This window comes from Anser anser (assembly GCF_964211835.1).
Source record: "Anser anser genome assembly, chromosome: 3".
NCBI lineage: Eukaryota > Metazoa > Chordata > Aves > Anseriformes > Anatidae > Anser > Anser anser.
In genome coordinates, this window is record NC_139722.1 from 38,048,846 (window position 1) to 38,074,535 (window position 25,690).

At 39.1% G+C, this 25,690-nt stretch overlaps 2 long non-coding RNA genes across 2 annotated transcripts; one reads left to right on the plus strand and one right to left on the minus strand.

Moving 5' to 3' along the window:
- Positions 1-3,606: 3,606 nt before the first annotated feature.
- Positions 3,607-5,948, minus strand: LOC310897821. The gene is made up of 2 exons (XR_014582614.1): positions 5,760-5,948; positions 3,607-4,885 (listed from the first exon to the last, which is right to left on the minus strand). It is a non-coding gene; the product is annotated as an uncharacterized lncRNA (long non-coding RNA).
- A 27-nt stretch (positions 5,949-5,975) lies between these two features.
- Positions 5,976-14,147, plus strand: LOC310897820. Its single transcript, XR_014582613.1, has 4 exons — positions 5,976-6,110; positions 11,488-11,663; positions 11,938-12,052; positions 13,057-14,147. It is a non-coding gene; the product is annotated as an uncharacterized lncRNA (long non-coding RNA).
- The last annotated feature ends 11,543 nt before the right edge of the window (positions 14,148-25,690 follow it).

The following is a 25,690-nucleotide window of genomic DNA, read 5'->3' on the forward strand; positions in this document are numbered from 1 at the left end:
TGCCTGTGCATAGCAATTAGTTAGTGGCCTAGTTCAGATGAGAGTTTCAGTGTTTTATAAAATGTCTGAAGAATAGCTGTCCCAGTTAACATAATTAACTGCAAGGAACAGTTGAAGGGTACAGTTTATTTATTTCAGGAAACATTACTGAAAAAATTAAATAAATTTGTGCTATAAATGAGCTCTAGGGAGAAATATGACTCAATGGGAAATTCTAGGTAGAGTACATGGAATGGTCTGATAATAACTTCACTGTGTAGCACCAGATATCTTGCCTGGCAAATAATCAGATATCTTCTTGCTTAAGTTTGTGTTTATTGATTTGTACTCACAAGAAGCAAGAAGAGACTTCTCAAAGAAAAACATTACGCATCTAGGACTGTTTATGTTAAAAATAAATAATAAATAAATAAACAGTCCTACAATGGTTTAATCCTAGCAGGAGAGAACAGTATGTCTAAATAAAGCTACATACCACTACTTGTGACCCTATCCTACTATTACTGGTTGTAAAGTCCTCATAATTCTTTAGGGAATGTTCACACCATGGATTTCACATATGTCACTACTCAAAACCTCTCAATCCCCATTAAAAACAGAATGCTATTTATTTTCAGTAAATTCCACCTCCATATAGCCCTTGCAGCCTGTGCTGCAGCATTTTTCAGAAGGAAGGCACTGCTAGGAGAAAGAGAACAACAGAAGTAGTGCTGAAGTTTTTGCCAATAAATTACAGGGACTGGGGACTTCCTGAGCCAGAGTTTACGAGCACATTACTACAACTAACAGCCACAGATTTTGTCTGTTTCTTTTTTGAATCCCTATGCTTTGGTTTATACAACATCCTGGTGAGCTGTGTTTCATAATTAACAATGTATTGTTTGAAAATGTAACGTTTGAAAATGTTATATGTTCTCAGCTCTTGCCAGATATTTTTTGGGTAACTCCTACTTCTGTAGTATGAGAAATGATAAATACTCAACACCTATTACCTATGCTAAAAATCTTTGTGGTTAAGATGACCAGTAATTCAAACAGTATCCAAAATGCAAGAGTACTATGTATGACTTAATGTCACATTGATATTCTCTCTTTATTTTCCAGTTTTTATGCATAGGTAATTTCTGAAACTCTATTTGCTTTCCTTACTGCCTCTAAAAGTCTGTGCCAATCTTTGGTGACTCTGTGGCCTCTTTCCTAAGTGGTCTTAAGTAAATTAGAATAATTCATTGTTTGTGTGTATAATACTGGGATTAAATATTTAATCTGCCATTTCATTACCCAGTCACTTGGTATTGCGAGGACTTTTGAAACGGCATCTCACGCCACCTCCCTCCTGTAGCTGTGAGCATATAGACTCTCTTTTGCCAAGCTCTCTGACGATAAGGACATAGCTTTGTGAGTAGAAAAGACAAGATTTTTCTCGTAATCCTGACATCATGTATCTTTTCTGTAATTCTTGGAACAGTTCTCATGAATTTGCCCTGATGGCAAAAAAAAAAAGCTGCAGGTGCCATTACTTGTGGTGCCTGAACTATGGGTACAAGTATTACTGTTGTTCCCTACAAAGTGTGAGCTCCCCATCCTCTGACATACAGAAATCATCGTACTTTTGATGCCCATGATCTCTGGTCAAACCACAAAACCTCTGTTGCCACAACAGTTTTGGTGATCGATTGGCCAACACTAAACTGGATTGCAGAAGATGTATGTAAGTTAGATGTCCACAGCTATAATTTGGAGCACAGTGGCAACTTACCCATGCAATAAATAGCTGCTCAGGCCCTTACAAATAAACAAGGCTTTTAAAGTCAGTATAACAAAGTGATCCTGCTGTATTCTGCTTAAGTAGAAGGAGCTCATAACAGAGTTTGCTGGTTTACACCTTAGCAGAAATGGAAAGAATCAAATAAAAAAGTTTAACACAAAGAGTTTTTACAAATGTCTTAAATTACAGCTACATAATGGATGAGGAAGGCCAAAGGAGTTCCTGCAGTGCATACCGGTTCTAAAGCAATTCCAGTTAATGTGGCAAAATGAATGTGGGCCATGTTCCCAGAAATCATGGGATAGCTGAGATGCTGAAAAATATTAATGTAGACATACAAAGTTTAGTATGTACTTGCCCTTGGTACTGCAGAGTCCAGGTGGTGGATTTGGACATGTGGACACCAAAAAGGGATATAGGTGGTACCATTGACATATGTTAAAGAGAAATCTAGTCCCCTAAAACAGTCACCTAATTTTTTGTTGTTGTTGTTTTTGTTTTCTTCCCACTTTGTCACAAGAGTGAAACAATGAATTACTTCCAGTGCAAAAGTCCCCAAACCTATTTTTTTTTCACTGTGCAATACAGACAGGTTAGCTGGTGAAATTTATGTGGACTGGAAAGGAGTTCTGCAGAAGGCAGAAAGTCGGGGTCTTCACAGTGCATTCATAAAAGAGGTAACTGAGTAGGCAGCATCATTCTCTGTAATTCTTACAATTCTATTTGATTATGGACTTTTCCTATAGTATAACTATAAATGAAGGTATACTACATACATACTTGCTTTAAATTCTCTGATCATCTGTGCCTCAAAAGTGAGTTTTGAGAAATATATTTGTTCTGAGTCAAAACACTGTGCGTGCTTTAGAACTGGATCCAGAAAAGAATTGTTTGTTATAAGAACCATTTTTTTGGCCATGCAGTAAGTCTAGACTTGGGGCTTTGAGAAAGCTGTTCATTCATAGGGAAGGAGCATATCTTCCCCACATCATGAAATGTTAAGTCTTCTTTAAACAGTTTCTCTTATAAAGAATTCAAATGGTTTAAAGTGTTTGCTCTCATGAGATGTTTTTGTATGCTTAGTAACATCCATAAGAATATTTTGCAGTTGGGTCAGAAACAGAAGCTGTCAGAAACTTAATCTCCATATCATGAGAGCACCGCTGCAATTTATATGTCATAATGAATCTGACAAGACAAAGATGCAATGAAAGCACGTTTCAGTAACAGATAGCCTTTGCGTAACATTTAATCTCCAAAGTATTTTCTAAAGGCCAAGTGAACAATCTTTTTGTCATCTATCTGGAAACTTGTAGCTGCACATTTCTACTGTCACTTTGCAAAACAACATGTCAAATAAAAAACTGCCCATCATACAAAGTGCTGAGCACCAAGAATTTCTCCTGTTTTACAAAATGAGCCCTTCTAGAACTGGGCCTTTAAATGATCTAGCAGATTTCATAGGGAATATTTTGATGACTATTCATTTTTGTTGTTATTGTTGCCTTTGTTTGGTTTTGTGGCACGTAGGACTGTGATCTGGAATCAGGACATGCTGGTGTAAACTAGAAGACATAGTCCCCACCCCATAGTTTTCAAAGCAAGGTCCCAATCCAGCAAACATTTGGGTGAGTATTATAATTTTATACGTGCAAGAGGTTCCCATTAGACTTCCACTGGGAAAAATTTACAGAAAGACCACACCTGCTGAGCTTCAGTCTTCTGGCAAGCACTGCACGGAGGCCTAATGGGAATGTGCAGGGAAGAAAGGTTGCCTGGATTATAAAAAAGGGTGTGAACCTTCCAAACTCTCAGGGTATGTGCAAGTTTATATTTGGATAACCCAAAAGCTATGCATGCAAATTGTCAGGGAAAATAAATGAATGGTGCATGTGCAGTATATCAAACGTCTTTGTGTCTCAACCAATATTTTCATATGCACCAAAGCACACATTCCTTACTGAGGGTTATATACAATGAGACATGTTTAGAGTTTAGAAAGCCAAATTATTTGAATGTATCTGAATGCAGAAAGCCGTAACTCACTCTCTTTAATATCCAGGAACACTTTTTGTATTCAGTTATGGCTTTCAAAAAAAAGTAAATGATTTTCTGGTCTAACAATCATGAGACACTTAATGCTAGAATTTATTTTTGAAGTTTAAAATAATGAAAATGGAAATGCTGTCTCAGCCATTGCTTCAGTTTCTACTTTGTTTCCTTTGCCCACATTTTTTTTTTCTTCATGGAAACTACTGTAATGTATTTTTAAAGAAACTATGTCATGTTTTATATATGAAAAATATCGTGAATGATCTATATATCCTTTACCTGCTCTCATGGTTCCACTCTACAACTGTAAATCTCATGTTTCTGTATAATTTCTTTCTGGTGACTCATAAATCTCATCATACTAGCTTTAGCATGTTAACTATATTTACGTCCTAAAGCTATTATCAGTTGTCTTAACCCCTTAACTGGCTCTACAGCTCTTGCCAGCTTTGCAGGGAATTTGCAGAGCATTTCCAAATGCTCTCCCTTTGCACCCCAAACTCCTCAACAGTCTGTGACAGGTCTAGTGTTTCATTTGGGGTTCAGGTACAGCATGGCTATAGCTGTAGCTTCTGAATCTTCTCCTTTACACCCATAGGTGGCATTCGTACCAGTTTGTAGCATGACGAGCCTTCCCTGTGCTTTCTGAAAATATCTAACATCTCAAAATAATTTCTCTCAAATGGGCTGGTAATCCAGTTTCCAAGACACTGTAGATTTAGTCCAAGGTATATTTAAAAGACTCTTCATGAAGTAAAGAGTTTAAATCTGCCTTTCTACTCAGCCTTTTTTTTCCCCTGTTAACTGAACCATGCAGTGTAACAGCCTGCTCATTTCTAGCAGCCGTGATCTCATCTCCTGCTCACTACAAGCTCCCTCCTGCCAGGTGCTGAGCTCTCAAGCCATCATTCATCACAGTCTTTAGATGCTTTGCTGCTGGATGAAGATCAGTGTCTAGCACTTTTCAGGATAAAGATCTGCTCCAAGAAGGATCGTTCGTCCTTTGCTCCTGTCAGAGGATGGATCTCAAATCAAGGAGTTATCTGTTCTTCCTGCTGTATTTATCTGTCAAGAGAGAGATGATTACACCGAACTGGGGGACTCTGAAATTAGCTAAATTTACAACATCCCATCTGCATTGCTCAGTAATTACGCTAAGATTATGATAAACTCTATATATCTGCATAAAACTTAAATTAGTAATAAAAATAAATTAATAATAATCTAACCGTATATAGACCACATTTTAACTTTATTATTTTTTTATCAAGCAATCATGAACTGGGAATTTCTCCCAGTATGCTAAAAACCTAGCTAATAAATCCTAAATTATTTTTGAACTAAGAACATAGAGGCACATGGGCTGCACAGAAAGACAATGAGAAACTTGGTTCACATATATATAGTCACTAGAGTAACAGAAAAAACAACATTTTCTGGGAAGATAAGGATTCACACAGTAACCTTATCAGTGAACTAGGAGAAGGAGAGGGACAAAATGTTTCAAATGTGTAAATTGTCTACACCTTGTTTCAAAGCATAGCAGTACAGGCTGTACACAACAATACTCCACAGAAGTTTTATAATCAAAGCTCTACCCTCTAGTGTAATTTGCATTAACTCTACTGGAGTCGGTGCGGTTGCACGCGCTTACAGTGTGGTGCATCAGCTGCAGTTAGCCTGAAGTATCTGTGTTTCTCTAAGCTATGTTTTGTTGTACTGCAACAACTAAAGCCGTGTCCTGTCCCATTAAAGGAAAGAACTTTGCCATGTCTGTGCATTGGAGGGGGACAGCTTTTCAGGCAAGGAAAAGATTTTAATAACATTACTGACGCTCAAACACTTTTCTAATGCATCTTGTTGTGAAAAAGGAAAATTAATTTTAAGTGTGACCTTCTTTTTTAAACATTAATATATTATTCTCCCCCCCACACCTTACCTAATGCACAAGGCATGCCTTACTTCAGCCAACTGAAGTAAAGCTTGAAAGCCTGAGCCATTTTAGACAAGCTGCAAAGACAAAGAGGAGCAAGACTCTTGTCTTCCCTCTGCTCTCCTCTGGAGTCAGGATCTCAAAGTCCTTTTCTGAGGAGGACCAGAAATTCCTGGCTTTCACTCCGGCACCCACTACATTACTGTTACTGCTCTCAAGAGAATTAATTCATTCCCCACAGCTGTGTTGTCTTGTAGCTTGTTCCTACAGGACAAACCATGCTTGTCCTTTCTCTAGCCCTGAGAGAGGGAGTGAATGTTACATGCTGCTGATAATCTCCAGAAGTGATCCATTTCTGTAAGTACACGCTAATATCACTAGCATATGCTTAAATAACAAAGATGGGAACAATGCAGCGTGCACTAGCTACAGTAACCAAAATTGTTTCGATGTGCAGCAGTGCTGACCAGAACAGCTTGCTTGTATACCAGCATGTGTAAGTGGTGCAGAAAGGCTAGAGGGAAAGCCAGCAATAATTTAATTTAGTGGTAGTACAGGAAAATTAAATATTAAAAGGACCATTTCGAGGCAGAAGAGCTTTGCAGTTCACACCCTGAAAAGGAATTGAACTTCCACCACCAAATTTGCCTGTGGACACGAGCAGTCATTCAGCTACTTGCTGCCCCACTTGTTTATCTGAAAAGCCCTTGATGTACAGCATGTTGCAAACACACATTTCTTAATTCTGCAAAGTACCAGAGTGAGGAAAGCTGGACAGACAAGAGGAGCTGGATTGGAAATCAAGAACATTCAAAAAGCACTGAATTTTTTAAGGCAGAATATGGAGCTGTACCTGTGTTTCTTAGGAAAAGATGTGCAAGAGGTTGTAAATATTATATGCTAACTATCCTGAAGTGAAGGTACTTGCCTCCTACCCAGCTAATCCCTCCTTTCCTTTCAGTTTTCCTGTGACCTCTTGCATTTTCCCAGTACAATGTGTTATTAGCAAGTCCAAATTTATTTGCATCCGATAATGAATGAAGTCTGGCAATGCTGCACCCACCAGTTGTTTTTAGATCTGCCTGGGTAGGGTGTGGTCTGCTGAGTATTTGGAAAAGCAACAGCTCTGAGGCAGCTCTAGATGCTGCATGAAGTGACTTTGGTAGTTCTGATGAGTAACTATTTTCTTTCTGAGACTTCTATAATCGCATTTGTACACACTGACCCCTTTATCCTTACGCATAAGTGGGACAGTTCAGAGATGTATGGTTTGGTTTTGGTTATCCAGTTGGAAGATAAGGTACAGAGCAAGTAAGTAGACATTTTGTAAGTAGACATTTGTTTGGGCCCATGACAAGAAAGCCTTTGCAATATGATCCTGATAAACTGTAGCGATTTGAAATCCTACTGTAGGTTTGGTATCACTAGTTATAATATTTGATTAAAGTCCAACAGGGCATTAATAATTACTTTTGACTGATGAAGAATGATTTACAGTTAGTTATAAAAAAAAAAGTAATAAAGGCATTAAGGAATGTGCCAGGTTCATTTACTTGACAAATGAGTGTAAAGCTACTTACAAAACCACTTCAGAACATAACAGCACCTGGACTGTAACGTGTTTTGTAGCAGCATTGAAGAAAATAAGTGGTTTAAGAATTATAACAACAATGCCAGGAGGTATAGCTAAGATCTAGCTCGCTAGGGGTGCAGGGGCAGACTTCCATACCACTCCGCAGTTATGCTGGATCCTTCGTGTGATTGACCCAGTAGTGACAGTGGTCTGAGGAACCAGCAGGTAGGGAATATATAGACACATTCTATACTTATGGGTTAGAGCATGGTTTATTGGTTTTCAGCCTGGATTTTGTACAAGGGGTTGTAATTCATTTGTGTTACAATAGTGGCCAAAATCCTTGACAATGTTTGATGCTTTTTTGGGGTGTAGAGGGCAAAACACAATGCATTCCCTACCTTAACGTGCTTAAAGTGAAAGGCCTTCATTCAGCAAAATGCTTAAGAGCTTTACTCTCTGTCTCCACAAGCTACAGTTGGAGAAAAAGGGAGCAGAGCAGCAGGGATGATGTGAGCCGGCACAGGTAAACACTTAGTCACTGGTGAAGCTGAACAGAGAATATGGAAAACTCTTCTCAAGATCTCCCCAGTTTTCAATGCATGTCTCAGCTAGTTAAGAAAAGCATAACTGCATGCATAGACAGTGAACAGGCCATTAGATATTTTATTTCTTAACATTTTTATTTAAGCACCTTCTCTTCATTTTCCAATAATATACAGTGATTTTCCCTCAAACTTCAAACAAAATTAATTTGTGATAAAGCTGAAGAGGTCATTTTTAATTCTCACGGCTTTTTGACAAAAAGCCTTTGCAATGGAAAAAGAGATTCTGAAGTTAACCAGGAAGTGAAATGCTTGATGCTGTAAGCATTAATCCTATCTTGACTATTGCTTTGCTACATTACATAGGAGTGAATTAAGGAATTAATTGATGGTTTGAAACTGGTGTGTTGCAAGTGCCAAGCTTTTGTATTTTCCATTTTAATGTCAGTAATACTGCCATAATTTTGACATCTAGTTTTTTAAAATACTACACTTTCTCAATTTGTTTATATTGGCGATGTTTGTCATTTCACAGTTGTGTAGGAAACACCTACTGGTGGATGATTTAAGCCACTTGCTAACTGTTTTTAACTTGATAATTATATTGCTTTGTCAACAGCATTCAACAGAATCAACAGCAGAATGTGTAGTATTGCAAATATAAAGAAATTATTTTTAAAATCTTAATTATGCAGATTTATTTCTGATGTGTAAGATTTACATATGAAGTGTTCAGATATTCCATATTTATTACACGGCTTAGATAGTTATTAATTGTTTGTGTTCTGTACATTTTGGCAGCCCTAATCATTTTAGTTAAATTTCCAAACTTTGAAGAAAAGGTTTTGCTTGGCTGCTGGCCACACTGAAGTGGGAAGACCAAGCAATAGTAAACCTTCCCACCCAAAATATTGGATCATTTCTAGCTTCCATTAAGGGCAATACAGCTTTATCATTGACTTCTTCAGCACAGAGGTTGTAACCCCTATATCTGGGATTTCTTCCAGTATCTCTTCAGTGGATGGGAAAGACATGCAGATTATGAGACAGACAGCATCAGTGGAGAGTATATGAAGACTTCAGCTCATCTGAAAAATGAACAAAACATCTTCTCATAGAAACCACACAGGCAATCCCTGCACTGCTCTTGAGAGAGCTACCCTGCAGACATAGGGTCTGAATCCTTGCTTCTCCTTGCAGGCATTGAGGCTTGGTGATGGTACTTGCTCTGACTCTCTAAAGAAGGTAGCACTTCCCTTTTCAATCCTTGACTCTATTGGGAGCTGTGCTTCCAGAGAGGAGTAGAAAATATTTTGTTAAAAGAGCAGTACACAGCTAAGAATGTATCAAGAGGCTGGTCAGGCAACTTCCCCTGAAGTATGTATATTTATTTATTGATTTCCCTAATCTTTGCTTTATAATTCTTATTATTGACAGAGATAAAATGATGGAGGTCTCGAACTACTCAAAGGCTCATTGTCAAAAGCAGAAGTGAATTGTAAACACTAGCGTCCTCGTGGTTACAGCAGCTACCAAGTAACTGGGAGACTTGCGCTCACCTCCCTTCTCAGCCTGGTATGGCTTGATGGCTCTATGATGTCTTTCACATCTTCCATGTCTCAAAAGAGTGCTTAACTAGCTGGGCTGGAGCTTGAAGCTGCGTTGGGGAAGGCAACGAGTACTTTTGTGTTCCTTCAAGTTCAGGTACCTCAGGAGAAGGCTCAAGTTGACAATAAGTGAGCAGGATTCTTCTATCTGCAGCTTGACCCAAATGTACTCCAAAAATTGGGTGAGCTTGCAAGGTTTTTATAAGTTGGAGTGGAACTCCATAAGGAGCAAAGCAGACTTTAGTTCAAGTCTCTGGACTCTATCACACAGGAAAGCACTTAGACAAACAAAAGCATTAGATCAACAGAACACGGTCAGATCAAGGACCCACTTAGCTCCAAACACACTCTTCAAATGTGCATATTGAGCACATTAAATATTTGAAGAGCAGAGACAGCTTCCTGAAGCTTATGAAGGTGAACAATAGGAAGCACAAGAAACAAGCACTAGCGTTCAACTGAAATCTTATCCTGTACCCCTCAGAGAAGTATACTTTCTGATTACTAAGGGCAAAGAGCCAACTGCCTCTAACTGCTCCAGAGGCAGTTCCCCGAGAGTTCATTTATTCATGATGAAGAAATACAGGGCATTTTCACATTTAAAGAAATATGACAAATGGTAGCTTCTGTTGGAGCTGCATCTTCAAGATTCATAAGACCTCATCAGCTAATGTGCCCTCTGCAGAAAAATGATATGGCTTCTCCTTCCAGAGTGCCCAGAGCTGGTCTTGTTACACAGTTTGTTTCATCTTTTGAGTGAGGTGTTCTTATGTATAAAATATGTTGATACACATCTTCTACTGTAAGGAAGACTGTGCTCTCTAATTCTTCTGCTTCCAGTCAGTCCAGATTAAAAACCAAATCAAACCAAACCAACAAACAAACAAACAAACAGTGGCTTCTAGCAGACTTTGTAGCGACACTTCCCAGAATACTCTTCTGAGTGAATTCTGGCTCAGGAGCCAACGGAGTTAGAGGTAATGCATTTAGTTTAGGGGTGATGCATTTGAGTTAGAGGTGATTTGTTTACATTAAAAGCCTGGAACAGATTTTGCTTGCATGAATTTGTCCAACCACTTTTGATTTATGTGAACTTTCAGCATCTACAACATTATGTGGAAAGGAGGTTCACAGGTTAAATATGTGTGCATGTAAAAGTACTTTCTTCTGTTTAATTTGAACCTGTCACCTGCTAGTTTCATTTAATGTCTCCGCTGTTGGAAAAGACAGAGAAAAAGCAATCCCTATCGTCTGTATCCTATCTCCTTGCCACTCAAGATTTTATAAAACCTTCTCTTGTTCTTCTAAATCAACTCTTTTCCAAAATAAGTTGTCCGTTTTCTCATATGGGACCTGTTTGACACTTTACATACTTTTTGTTGCTGTTTCGCTTTTTTATTCTATCATTTCTGAGACAGATGAAGAGAACTGCACAAGGTATTCAAGATGTGCGGACATCTTAATTTTATTGTGGCGTAGTACCATTTTTCATTTTTTACTGTATTCTTTCATGATAATGCCTAACTTTCTGTCTGCTTTAACAGCTGCTCAACACTGAGGAGATATATTCGTAGAAGTAACTGTGTTTGTGGCATGATTTCAAACAAAAATGGTAATAGTCAACTTGGGGTCCTTCGCTGAAGTTGTTTCTTCCCCTAAACATCACCTTATAGTAATCTGTACTGGATTTTATCATGCGTTTTATTACCCATCATACTTTTTTATATCCTTTTGCAGCTCTTCATGGTGGTCCTCATCTTTAATTTACTCAGTGACTACCTTTAGTACCCTTGCAAACATTCTGTGGTACCTAATTTGTTCCTGAAGACCCTTCTTGGACTTAGCTTATGTTGCGAGAGTTTGAAAGAAAAAGGTTCTGGCAGTGTTAAAAAAAAAACCTCTTCCTCCCCCTTTCTTCCTCTTCCACACTAGACTCTACTACTTTTAGAAATGGAAGACAGAGAGGGTTGCTTAAGTACCAGGGGTAACCTTTCCCATTTCTTCCCTAGGTAATCGGATCTCTTCTCCAGTCAGAGAGACCTAACACATCAGTCTTCATATATCATCTTCATGAGCTAAATTGCCAGAGAAGTTTATGATCTAACTTCAGAAAAATTCTCTGTGAAAACAAATCATTTATTTTTCCAGATGCCTGGACTGGAGTATGCAACATGCGACATTCAAGGTAGATAAGCAAACAGCTGAAGGCAAAAGTAGTATAGTAAAACTTGTTCTTGGTGTATTAAGTGGGAATTTGGCTACTTTTTACTGAATGACACCCTCTCACAACCAGGCACCATGCTGCTGGAGTGCTCTCTTTCCCTTCAGGCGCTCAGGTTGCCTGACTCCCTGCTTACCCTCCGCAACAGCCACCCAGGCCTTTCCCTCCTGGCATAGATTTAATGCTGGCCATATACAGAGAAGCTAATTCCTCGCACCTCTTCCTCTATTATCCATAGAGCCCTGCAACCTCTAACCCAAAACAGTATGACTAAGATTTACACTACCAGCAGGCCTCTTTCTTCTGGGGGAGAGGAGCCAAGAGGGAATTTCCTACCTCTTCCTCTCAAGCAGGTATGTGTTCTCCTCATCAGCTTTTGCTAATCCTGTCCATATCCTCAGGCACAGATTCCCAGACTCGTCAGTTTTCTCTGGCTCCCTTGCACCAGGCTCTGCTGCATTCAGTGCTTGATCCAGCCTCTCATTTCACTAGCCACAGTTTTATTTGGCAAACCTGTAAAGGGTCTTAATTTGCTGATGTAATTTGTCTATTTAATCACTGTACTTTTTTCCTAACATTGACATCTCTGCCAGAGAGCTATTTCTGTAGCTATTAACAGAATTACAATTAGTTAGTCCATTAAAATTAAAATTAAAATTAAAATTGTTGAAATGTTGTAAATGGTATTCTACTTCTGCCCTTAATTATGAAAATATTTTAATATAATTCCAAACCCTATGTTATTGTGAGGAGTTTGATACAGTAAGAATATGAAGATGTTCCAAATTCAGATCAAAACCAATGCTGTTTCCATTTGAAACCTGAACTTAACAGTTCTAGTTTTGACTGTAAATACTTACTCACACAGACAACTAAAGGATTAGTTACTTTGTAAAGCACGTAGATGGTTAAAACAGCTCATGAAAATCCCTGAACATACGTATTTTGTGTCTTGCTTTCATCTATGGAGTATCTGTTGTTATAACATCAAGATCTGGTTATTTGTGAACAAGTCAAACCTTAGCTTGTAATGGTGAAATGGCAAGAAGAAATAGTGCGCCTTGGTACAGTCTGAGGTAGAATATTTTGCAGATTTCTTTATTTTGTCCTTCTACTATTTGTTTCTGTAAGAACAGGTCAAACATGAATGACACGTGGATTTTTTGCATTCTCCAAAATCACAAGAGGACTGGACAAGTGTATAAAATAAAGATTGCTATTTAATTTTCATTTTGTTAGCAGCTGGATGTTAGGACATTTCTGAAGTTTACATAGAGCTTTCACAGTTCACAGTGTAACATCTGCAAAAGTTACAATATCATATGCGGTCTTTCTTTTGTTTTTCTTTTGTGCATAGGATTATCTTGTACTGGAATTCCAGAACAGTGTGAAACAGAAAGAAGCAAAAGAAATACAAAACTAACATGGGAAATATTGGGAGAAAAAGTGGAAAGAGAGAAATCCTGCCATTTCTGCTAATCTACTTGAGCTTTCAAATACTTTTTCTTTTTGAGCTCTCAAATATGAAAGTTCAAAATTCAATGCACTCGCAATAAATTTGGATACATGGCTTGATAAGGAGTATGGCAGCACAGAACACTGACATTTCACTTTTCTCTGTAATTGATACAGTGGAGAATGGAATTTGTGTAAACAAACACCTCTTAAGTACTGGGATTTTTCTCCTCTTGATCATCTCCTTTTTACTAGTGAAAGAAATGTGAGGCCAATGTAATGGGAAATCAGAATGAAAGTGGTTTAGGTATATTTATACACATACATTTAGTCTCAAGATTCAAAATATGTAGCAAGGATTGTAAAAGATAGATCAATGTGGATACAGTCTTCCCTTAAAAATCATGGAGAGATTCTACTTTAAAGGTCATTTTAGCCATTCAAGCTAATCTTTCTAAGCTCCCCGTACAGGTTTCTACAGATTCAGAGCCCCAAAGCCTATTGCTCTGCATGGACCCTTAGGAGCCTTAGTAAATACCTCTCTCTACTTTGTGACATATGTCCCACTAGCCATCCTCATCAATAAAGTTTCCTTTGATAGCTCCTAGAGAGAAAAGGTGGGCACACCTATCACCATAAAGCAGACAGAGTAGACAAAGTTACAGAATATTGTGAGCTTGTAATTTGAGTCACTTTTTTTTCTTCCTTTTTTTTTTTCCTTCCACTGCTAAATACCATTTCTGAAGAAAATCCAGAGAAAGTTGATAAATTTGATGAAAGATACAGAAAGTTTGTGTTGCAGGTGTTAACAATGTTGATGTAGGTTATGTCTATCTCTCTCTCAAAATAAATAAATAAATAAATAAAATGAAATACCTGGGAATATACTGAAGAAAAGGCTTTGTACTTGCTTGTACTGTGGCCCTGTGTTAGCTGGAATAAATAGATAAAAAAGATGTGTATTAGGTTTAAGGTTTAGTTTATAAGGAAACAGTTGACTGGGAACAATGACTGGAATGAACAATACCAGTTAGAAGTTTTATACTGGTAGTGCATTTGCCTACACTGATTTTGATACACTAAGCACATTAAAGTTGTAAGAAAGCAGTCATTTAAATAGGAAGAGATATTTGTCCTTAGTTTTTAAAGGCCACTGCATGTTTTTTAAAGGCCACTGCATGCAATTTATTTTAAGAACCTCATTTTGATAGCATTGGATTGGTTATTTTAATGTTTTCATGTGAACAGTGGTTTATGACAAACTGTAGCTCTATAAATAATATAGCCTTTTATTCTTTGATGCTTAAACCACTATGATTTCAATCCATGGGCAATTTCATTTCTAAAGAATGCACTGGAAAACTGACAGCTACAATAACAACGCACTGTGAGAGAAATAGCTCAAATGAGAATTTTTCTTTGGCACATGTTTTGATGACTTTATATTATATGGAGCTTATGTTGATAAAATGTAAAAGCAGATCTTTGCTATTAGTTCTTTCTTGTTCGTTGGGTATGAACCATACTGTGTAAAAATTCATGAGGCTCTGTACATTTTCCCTTAGTTGTTATGCCTGGTGCTGCAATGGGGCAACTGATAGTGCGTTTGTTCAGCTGTTTTCCAGTATGTTCAGAGAACATAAAATATTTTGGGGGGGAATTAAAGACTTTCATTGATTCTTGCAGCTATTTCTGTGAGCTTGTGGAGGCCAAAACAGGCAGAAATGCACAACATGGATTATAGGGCTCATGGATTATAGGACTGTTATTTCAACAGTTAGTTGAAAATAAGAGGCCTCTTTCTATAAAGGCAGCCCTATATTCCCTCTTTCCCCTTTTTCCGCATGTTTCCAACCATATGATTGCAACAGTGAAGTTTCCCCAGAAGTCATCCTGAACAGGGCTTCCCGTAGCTACTTGTGTATCTCCATGAGAAGTGACCATCTGTAGCTGACCTGTCAGATAGGATTTTGCCTTTAAATAAAGAGCTGGATCTCTACCGATCAGCAGCGTCTGAAACACACACACTTTTCATCATGTACAATACAAGATCCATCACGTAAATCACCTGGGAAGGACAGAGAGGAGCCTTTGGTTACGCAGGCTGAAAGCCTGATACGCTTCATTGCAGGTTCCACCCCTGCAAGGTGCATGAGAACAATTTTTACATAAATTATTGTGCTGTTTAAAGACTATTTAAATTGATTTTGCCACTTCAGTTAATATCTGTAACTTAGACCTAAAATCAACGTGGGTAGCTATTTCACTGCACTGTGCAAGATATTTTAGCTGGGAATGAAAGATGAAGGAGAAGGTTTAGATTAAACCAACATCATTTTCTTTGATCGTCTCATAAGGGTTAATAAGGAATAATTATTTGTTCCTTTAACTTTCATGGTTTGATTGCCTCCTTTCTGAATTTGGTGATCTTTAAAAAGCTTGGCTTTCAGCAGCCCTGTGAATAATCTGGATGAGTGGTCTACTGTCCTAGGGGAGTTTTCCTATGCAGAAGATGGTGTGACCTCCACTCAATGAGTTTGCACATATAATCGAATTTGTGATGGGCTCTGCTTGTACATATAATTTGAAAATAATTAGAGGGTTGTGAATTTTCTCTGAAAATCTGACCCATTATATTTTCTTCTTTAGTTTCAGATCACTCATGTGGAATATGCAGTGCACTTTCGTGTCACTGGACACTCAAGTTCATCAAATGAATTAGTTAAATTAAGCATTTAGCAATATTACAGACAGGATATGCCTGCATTATTTGGTCTTTTAAAATGTCCACATATGTATCATGTACAAAGCTCTATTTACGAGTATACTTATGCCAGAATGTAGACAATGATTATCATTATTCTAGGACTGTGTAATCACACAGCTTGGGAATTTTGAATAACTTGCTGCTTGACCTTCAATGGGTATTAAGCTTATGATGTTTACAAAAGGTAGATGCTCCCTTTCTAAATATTGCTAGCTGCTGCATCCCCACTCAGATTTTCAGCAGGTTCCAGGTAGCGAAGAATATGCATTAGTTCTCAGCCAAATGTCTCCAAGTGTGGAAAAATTTGGCATCTGGCAGTCTCTGATCATGTGCTATATCCAAGTCAAGCTAACCAGCCTGGGCCTTTGTTTTTTAACTCCTGTGATTTGACAGATCTGGCAGCAAAAGTGCAGAACAGTTGATTGAGACCCAGAGATCTGTAGCTTTGCTTAGCTGCTGCAAGGGTTGTACAGCCCAAGACAGGCTGGAGTAAAAGTCTACAGACTGCAAGGCTCTCCCAGGGTGGAGAAAAAAGGAAATAAACTTGAAGGAGGAATTACAAATGAGCTGAGAGAAGAGCTCACTGACTGGGGAACCTTACTCTCTGGAGGAGTTTTAAAATGTCATGGAAGACTCTGTTTTGTTTATTCTGTTAGAAACTGGGAAGCCTTTCTCCTGGCTAGGAGCTTATTTAACTTGCAAGGCAAAAGCCATTTTGTTCTGGAGTGAGTCTGTAAATTAGGCATATAGATATCAACATGTATCTGCCAAAGTAAATCAAAGAAACAGGCATTTCCATATGCTTTTTGGCATTCTACAATTCTTTCTCTAATCTATGGTACTGCAGGCTTCCTACTGCTACTCAGCAGTAACTATCAAAGGGCAAGGAAGTACAAAGCTGATACACAGTAAATGAATTATATTTTTAAAAGTTCATATTATAGATAATTGAAATACAGAACAATTTCATCAAAGGCAGTGCTGAACATGGAAAAATGAACGCATGCTTTCTGGAACAGCAATGGTATCTTTTGTGTTCTTAGATAACATTTCTGAAGTAACAAAATAGGTTTAAACAGGAACTGTTTCTAGACTGTAGCTTGAATGCCAGTTTTCAACAAAAGAAATATTTTCCATGCAGTTCACGAATTACTGAAATCAAGATTTTCACATGGAAATGCAGAGCTGTTGCTTGCAGCAGTGTGGTGTCAGTAATTATGATTAAAACGGAAGAGGTACTGGCACAAGCAGAATAACTACATATATTTAAATCTCTCCCAAAACCAATATCGTGGCAACTGAAATAATATATGTACACATTTATATTTCATCACCTGCTGCAAAAATTGATTTGTGTTATTATTGCTTATAGAATCTCCATCCTAAACCAGGACTCTACAGTCATCTGCTGGTACATATCTTTCACGGGATATGGGCAAAATGGACACTATGGATATATAGTGATAATGGTCAGTGTGCTTGGTTCCAGCCCATCGATAGCCTAAATGTGATAAATATTCTCTAGGTGTCACTGAAAAGTAGAGCTTTGAGGAAGGATTTGAAGTGGCATATAAATTAAAAGAGAAGCTCTTTTCAAAGTGAAATAGAGAGCTGAGAGCCAACACCAAAACCAAATGAACAGTGCTCAGACATATAATGAGTAAAAGATACCAGATGATGTTACAAGCAGAAAGGGGAGTCAGCACTGTAATAATGATCAGCATCTTCATGAAAGTGAAATGGGGACAAGCCACAGGTGAAGACAAATAGCTTACGCTTGCTGTGATAGAGAAGGATTATCCAGTGAGTAGTCCCACAACTTCTGGTAATAATCTGAACGTGTATAAGTGTTGGCCTCTGCTGAAAACGAGGTGAGATCTGTACAAACACAAGAGGCAGAGAAACCCCATCTCAGGGAGTTTTGGCTATACATACTGTTAATGAGGATTTGGTAAGTGAGTCATGTGCAGTTGTTAGTTTAAAAATCTTGGCCGAGCAGAGGTATGTGGATGAGTGATAATTCTTAAGATGAGTATCAGTTTTCCATTACAAGTTGGGGCTATAATTTTCCATTTATTTTAACTTGCATGAAATTCATTCTAAAGTCAATCTTCTCGCATCTGTTTTGCTTTAATACGGACAAAGTATGCAAGGAGACTAGGAGCTACAGAGATAATCAGAAGCAAAAACTTGTAATGGGTAGAGGAACAGAATCTATGTGACTATTAAATTTCCCCCAAAGTTTTCATATGTCTCTCCTGAGACCAGATAAAAAGACCCATGAAGTGAAAAAAAGCCCTCCCACTATCTTGCTTGGGCTTTGAGTTTGTCTCTCATACCTTATCAGTTGCATCACCAAGTAGACCAAATAAATCAATGGGGATGAATATTACATTGGTATGAAATAATCCATAGGGTTGTGGAAGTTGCCACCAAAGATGGATTCTGTAGTACAGTTAATTCACAAAGTCATTCAAAACAAAAAGTGTGGGTGTTCTGGGATAATAAGGATTCCAATAAACTACTATTGATTTGGTATGGTACAAATAACACTTCTGAAAACACTGATCTGATAGAAGCAGCTTCCAAATATCATTAGCATTCCACACTCCCCTGCTTGCATTGCATGTTTCATTGCGAGCATTATAGCTTGACAACCTGCTAGAGAGTTTTGAGGCAGGAATGAATAAAAGCAGAACATCCTCTCAAAAAAATTCAGCTCACGCCATGGTTAACTCAGCTCTTGTTTTTCCAACTAGCCTCCAGACTTATCCCAAAATTTACAGTCTTCCCAAACAGCTTCTGAACAAAACAACAATTGCATTTTTATTTATTTATTTATTTATTTATGTGTTTTGTCAGGGCAATTAACATATTTTGTTAGTTCTTTGCCTGTTACATGTGAAAAAAATACATGCTGTAGCTTGCCCCCTTCTGTCTTGTGTTTGTCGCTTTGCTACTCCTCTGAGAGAGGCAGCGGTCAGTCTCTTTGTGGCTGCATAAGGATGCACCTCGCCTGAAGCTGGGAGTGTAACAAGTGACAGTGAAAGAGGATGGGTTGCAGGACAATCTTAGGAGGACTTGTTTTGACTAAGAAAAAGGTCAAATTCAGGTCAGCCTTTTCAAAAAAAAAAAAAAAAGAAAAAAAACAACAACTAAGCTGTCCCTTAATATCTATTCATGTTTATTATGGGTTGCCTTTGAAGACACTTCTGCTTCTAACATTTTGGGAATGACACCAGACCTTTGGGAGTCCTTAGGGCAATAGCATGGCCAGAATGACAGACAGGAGATGTGATTCTGGGCAAATAGTCCTGCAGAAGTCAACACAGAGAAAGTGCAAAGGGGTCTCTGATCAGGGCAAAGCATTTCTGCCTTCCCTTTCCTTGTTGAACCATTCACTGAGTTGTTAGCATGTGGAAATGATTCCAGCAGCAAGCTGAAAACCTACAGATGGCTTTACAACTATTAGAAATATGCAGAGATTTTAGAGCCGTGAAGGACAGTAATGAGCATTTACTCCAGTCTCCTGCATAGTATCACCCACAGAAAAGATTCCCTATTACGTTGCTGCAGCTGTACTTCCCCTCGGTTACTGGCATGACTGAGTCTTGTCCAACTCAGTGGAGGTGAGTGAGAATATATGAACAGGAGAGAACTATGTGGGATGCGAAACAGAAGATGGAAGCATTAAAAATATGTCCTGGTTGTTGTTTAGCCCTAGATTCTCCTGCCAGCTTCAGAGACCCAAAGATAATGTTCGCTTAACACGCTCTGGGTGGCAACAAGGCATACTTGGCAAACCTGAGGCTGTGTTCACCATGGGTTTTGGCAATAAATCCAGTGTTGTTTTCCTAGTCTGCAGATAGTAATTACAGCTCTGAGAGGTATAAAATGCCTGTGTTCATTTCAGTGGAATATTAAGTTTGAAGTCTAAAATGAAACCTTATAAATTTCAACATTACTAGCTATTAAACTGTTAATAATTTTAGCAGAAACATATGGCTATTTTAGGGTTGTGAATGGAATTTGAAAATAGTATCACCAGGTTTTCTTTGACTCTTATCTTTGACTCTTACTTCGTACTGCAGTTTACTAAGAATAAACAGACAGAATTGCCTTTTGATGCGATGCTATTCTGGAATGTGGTTAAGTAAATGGCTCTTTTAAGGTATGGTTTTTCTCTCAGTTTTGTATTCAGTCTATAAATCATGCAGCGATAACTGAGAAATTAATCTTGTACTCTCCAAGGCATCTTTGTGATGGCAGTAAATGGTTTATGGTCACCTTCGGTTAACACTGGCCTCACATAAGCAAAGGCAATATTCTTTGCTACCCATAGATCAAGGCCAACATCTCAATTTATATATATAGAGAGAGAGATTTTTTTTTTTTTCTGGAGTTCTTGAAGATGTAATTTCTGTAACTTCTCCTTTTCCTACTTTGACCATACTTCCAGAGGAAGAGTGCTTCAATATCCTGTTTGCAAATAGCATGGACACTCAGTTTTATGCTGAATGTCACTTTTTCTCAGGTTGCTGTTGATTCTTCTGATTTCTCAGACTTTTTAAGATGTGCATTTCACTCCCGCTGACCCTCTGCTAGTTTGAATAGTGAGATTAGGCACAATGTCCCTCGCTAATTCCTCTTTCCCTGGAATCCCTTTTTCCTCTGTTGGGTCAATCATGCTGATGGTAGCTAAAAATCTTATTTTATCTAACATGTCAACATCACCTTATTAATTTTCCTCTGTGGTATGTTGTTTCCATTATAGCAATCTAAAGGCTTGCAGAGGGAATGAGTATTTGGCTTTAGCCAGGCAAAGTCAGTTCTTTTTCCAAAGCTTCTTCGAGTCTCTGGTCATGCACTTTTCTCCTTGCATCAAAACGTCATTGATTCATATCATAGTACTCTGTATACAATCTACAGTTCACTGTATTTTCCAGTAAAAATGGTGTTCTGAATGCAATGGGAATGTCAGTTGGAGGAAACCATTTGCTTTCAAGTAGTAAGCTCAAAAAAATGGTGGGATTTTCGTTGGTGGTGGTTTTGTTCCCCCTCCGGCCCAACTGTACCTGCCTGCAACTTGCCAACACATCATGTGTATAAAAATATTTGCCATCTGACACATCTCCAGAAATACCTCTCCTTGTGGAATTTTTCTGTAAGGAAAATGTGTATGTGTATATAATATCCATGATGCTACATACCAGGTAAGACCTTTAGGTTTTGCTCTTCTAGCAATGATGAGTGAACAACCAACTGTGCTCTTCTACTAAACATATGAATCTCAGAGCAACGAGTCTGTCCAGCTTTTTTTTTAGCTGCTGTTCCTGGGGGAACTAAAAACTAGGAAAGGCAGGACTTAGCTTGTGGCCGGGCTTTTAACTCACTTCCATTTTGTGAAGTTAGAAGAGCCTCTCTCCTGTGGGTCATATGCTTATATATTTCCACATTTATTTTTGCTTGCTGCCTCTCTGAAGAGAGCATTCTCTATGTCACAAGTTTGACATAGTTTTAAGTCAGAAATGGGATTTTTCTGTTTGTACTACTACAAAGCGGTAGGTTTGTTGTCTTTTTTTTCTCCTGGTCTATTATTTAAACATATATCTAGTTCATAGACTCACATTGTGAAAATCAGGTTACAAACAGATGACCCGAGTTTCACATCCCACCTTTTGTTTTCATCTGTAAGTTCCTGCATTGATGACATCGCATCCATTGCTCTTATCCTTGTTTCTGGCACCATACTCCCTTGTATACCTATAACCAATTTAAAAGTAATAACTATCTTGCCAGCCTGCACTGTGATAGCCCATTGGTCTATGCAGAATCCTCCTCAGCTAGTGATACCGTTGTCGTCTTCTTTCTCCTTTCTGTGCACACTCTTTAAAAATGATGCAGTTTATTGTGGTTCTTGTGTATTTTCCAGGTCCTCAAAGCCAGGGTCTCTAACAGAGGTCTGTTTCATTCCGTGTCTTAGTCTAACCAGTCAGCATTGTGTCACAGGAACCTCTGAGCAGCACAATAACCAACCCCAACTGGTCCACATAACAAAAGGGCTTCTGTGGCAACAAGCTCCCACAGAAGAGACACTGCCATGGAGACCATTCTTGATCGTGTAAGAAAGATCTATTGTATTTCACATCCCTTTGTTCGGAAAGCAGTAGGAATTATCTCACAACCATTCATCATGAGCCAATGAGTTATCCCAAGTGTAGTGTTGGGGGACTGGAAAAGTGTTAAAGCTCATAAAAAATTGTGTTCTTGGGGCAGGAAAAGTAGAAAAGATGTGAAACATATGCTATCAGCTGAACTGGAAGAGTACCCAGATGAAGTCTGAGAACTAAAATGTGAAGATAAGGGATTTACCTGCACTATCCAAGTAATCACTTGTTTTGGAATAACCTGTACACATCAGTACTGGAGGGACTGAGTAAAAGAAAGGAAGAGAGAGGAAAGCTGACTTACTCCCTACTCATCCAATATGGTTAGGGACTACGCATTGAACTTTCAATTTGGCTACAGGCATTTGCATTCTTTTTGACCCCCATGCCCCCCCCCCCTTTTCTTTTTTTTTTGTTTCCTGAATTGCACTTGCCTGTTTTCTCTTCCCACCATTCATATGTGAAAGAGTATTTTGTGGGTAGGTGTATCTTTCTGCTGAGGCATAATGCACTACATGGAATACAATTCTGAGATAGCGGACAAGGCATTTTCTTGTTATGATCAAAAATTATTCGCATGTGTGTAAGACCCGCATGAGAGCAGAATGTTAGTCCAGTGTCATAAGGCCAGACTGCATTCCAGGAGTGGCTGCCCAGTCGGTACATCCACGCCCTGTGTATGCTGCCCAAATGGAAAGTTGAAGCTCCTATCTCAAATTTCTACATGCAAAAAATTCCAGGAAAATCTTATTTGGAAACACTTTGTAGCTCATTTGGAGGATTATCTACTTTAAGCTAAGAATATTACAGTTCTGTGAATGCACTCAAATGCAAGGTACAAACCTGGTGGTAAAAACTTGCTTTATTTTCTTCATAGATATACAGGGATAAATTTTGATAGAAGTCAGTAGAATCCTGTTGTTAGTGCTGATTTGCTTTTCATTTTCACTTTCTCTTGTTTCTTTTTTAGGTGTCAGTCTTTCAAAGCTCAGTTCCAGCCGAATGTCTCTCAGTTGGTATATGATGTCAAACTTATTTTTGGAACATGTATAAATACCATAAGGGCTCACTAATCTTCTAATGAGATAAAATTACTTCTGAAGGATAAAATTAGCATGCTGGAACTTTTCCAACAATTATATTTTTACAGCCCTACCATATATATTATACAGTATGCTTCTAAAGTACCATTACTTGAAATATATATTCTTTGCTTCAAACTAGTTATTTTGAGGTAATTTTTAATATGAGAATTAATTCCCCCCCCCCCCAAAAAAACCCTCTAAATTTGTAATAAGAATTATCCAAAATGTATAATCTCATTATTTCAAGAAAGAAAATATTAATAATGAAACTGGATTCAAGAACAAGGTTAAAAAAAAATAGAGGTTATGTTCATTAACACAGTCTATTTTTTCCAAAATAACTTTTACAGACTTTTCATTTATCTTGAGAGCTTTCAGTGAGTGTCAGATATGAGATAGCAATGTCCTGATATGAGATAGGAGTGTCCTGATATGAGATAGGAGTGTGAAAGCAAGAGTCAAATCAATTATTATTAGCTGCTTCTTCCAGTTTTTACTGGAAAGCACAAAATAACCTACAGCAAATTCAGAAAGCAAGAGAGAGTGGAGCGATACAGCAGAAGCACACTGGTCCCATTACCTTGTGTTCACTAAACAGAAACAAACATTCGATAGCCAAATTTTCTGAAAAATAGGAAACATAGTACTAAGCAGCCAACTCTTGTAGAGGTGACAAGTACCAATAACAACCTGCTGTGCCCTGCACTATTCAGCATATTCATAAATGATCTGGAAGGGATGAGTAGTCGGGTCACAAAGTCTGATGAGGTTACCAAGTTATTGAGATTAATAAAGACAAAGAGCCAATCTTGAAGAATTGCAGAAAAAGTTGGTGAAGACAGAGAAATAAAAAGGCAGATGTATTTTAATGTAGATAAATGCAAAATGGCCCACATGGGGAAAAATGATCTTTACTTAACATATGAAAAGGAAGGTCATCTGGTTGTTACTTCTCAGGAGAGAAAGTTCTGGAGTTTTGGAAATGGTTCCATAGGAGCACCAGCTTAGTGCTCAACGTCTGTCAAAATAAATAAATAAATAAATAAATTGCCACAAAGGTTCAGGAAATCAATAGAGAACAAAACAGAGAACAACACAGTACTGCCACAGAAATCGTATTTTGCTTGCGTCTTGAGGTAAAGAATCATAGAACTAACTATTGGTTGAGAGGGACCTCTGCAGGCCATGCAGTCCAGCCTCCCACCTGAAGCAATACTATAACCTAGATAGTCAGATCAGGTCAGCTGTGGCTTTGTCTAGCTGAGTGTTGGAAACTGCCAAGGACAGAAACTACCAAACTGAGTGGTAGAGTTGGTACAACAGAAGGAACTTGGACAGGCTGGAGAAGTGGGACCATGTGAACTGCATGCGGTTCAACAAGACCGAGTGCAAGGTACTGCACCTGAGTTGGGGCAATCCCAGACATGAGGACAGACTGGGAGAAGATCTCATTGAGAGCAGCCCTGTGGAGAGAGACTTGGGGGTTCTGGTGGACTAAAGGCTCAACATGAGCCAGCAGCGTGTGCTAGCAGCCCAGAAGTCCAACTGCTCCTGGCCTGCATCAAAAGAGGTGTGACCAGCAGGGCGACGGAGGTGCTTGTCCCCCTCTGCTCTGCCCCTGTTAGGCCCCACTTGGAGTACTGTGTCCAGATTTGGGGCCCCCAGCAAAAGAAGGATGTGGACCTGTTAAAGCAAGTCCAGAGGCAGGCTACAAAGATGATCAGAAGGCTGGAGCACCTCTCCTATGAAGAAAGGCTGAGAGAGCTGGGCGTGTTCAGCCCAGAGAAGAGAAAGCTCTGGGGAGATCTCATTGTGACTGTAGTGGGTTTATGTGGCAAGGTTTTGGTAGTGGGGGGCTGCAGAAGTGGCTTCTGTGAGAAGAATCCAGAAGCTGCCCCATGTTAGATAAGGGCCAGTTTCAGCCGGCTCCAAAGGGACCCGCCGCTGTCTAGAGCCAAGCCAATTGTTGGGGGTTTACGTGGCAAGGTTTTGGTAGCGGGGGGCCATAGGGGTGACTTCTGTGAGAAGAAGCTGCCCTATTTTAGATAAGGGCCCCGCTGCTGGCCAGAGCCGAGCCAATAAGTAGTGTTGTTTGTGCCTCTGTGAGGGCATATTTAAGAAACGAAGAAAAAAAAAAAAAAAACAGGAAAAAAAAACAGAAAAAAAAAACAAACAACAACAAAAAAAACTGCTGGAACAGCAGCTGGGAGAGAGAGGAGTGAGAAGCAGCCCTGCAGACCCCAGGTCAGTGCAGCGGGAGGGCAGGAGGTGCTCCAGGCACGCAGCAGCAGTTCCCCTGCGGCCTGTGGAGAGGCCCCTGGTGGAGCAGGCTGTCCCCCTGCAGCCCACGGGTCCCACACGGAGCAGATCTCCACGCTGCAGCCCGTGGAGGAGCCCCCGGTGGAGCAGGTGGATGTGGCCTGGAGGAGGCTGCGGCCCATGGAGAGCCCCCGCAGGAGCAGGCCCCGGGCCGGAGCTGCAGCCCGTGGAGAGGAGCCCACGCAGGAGCAGGGGGTC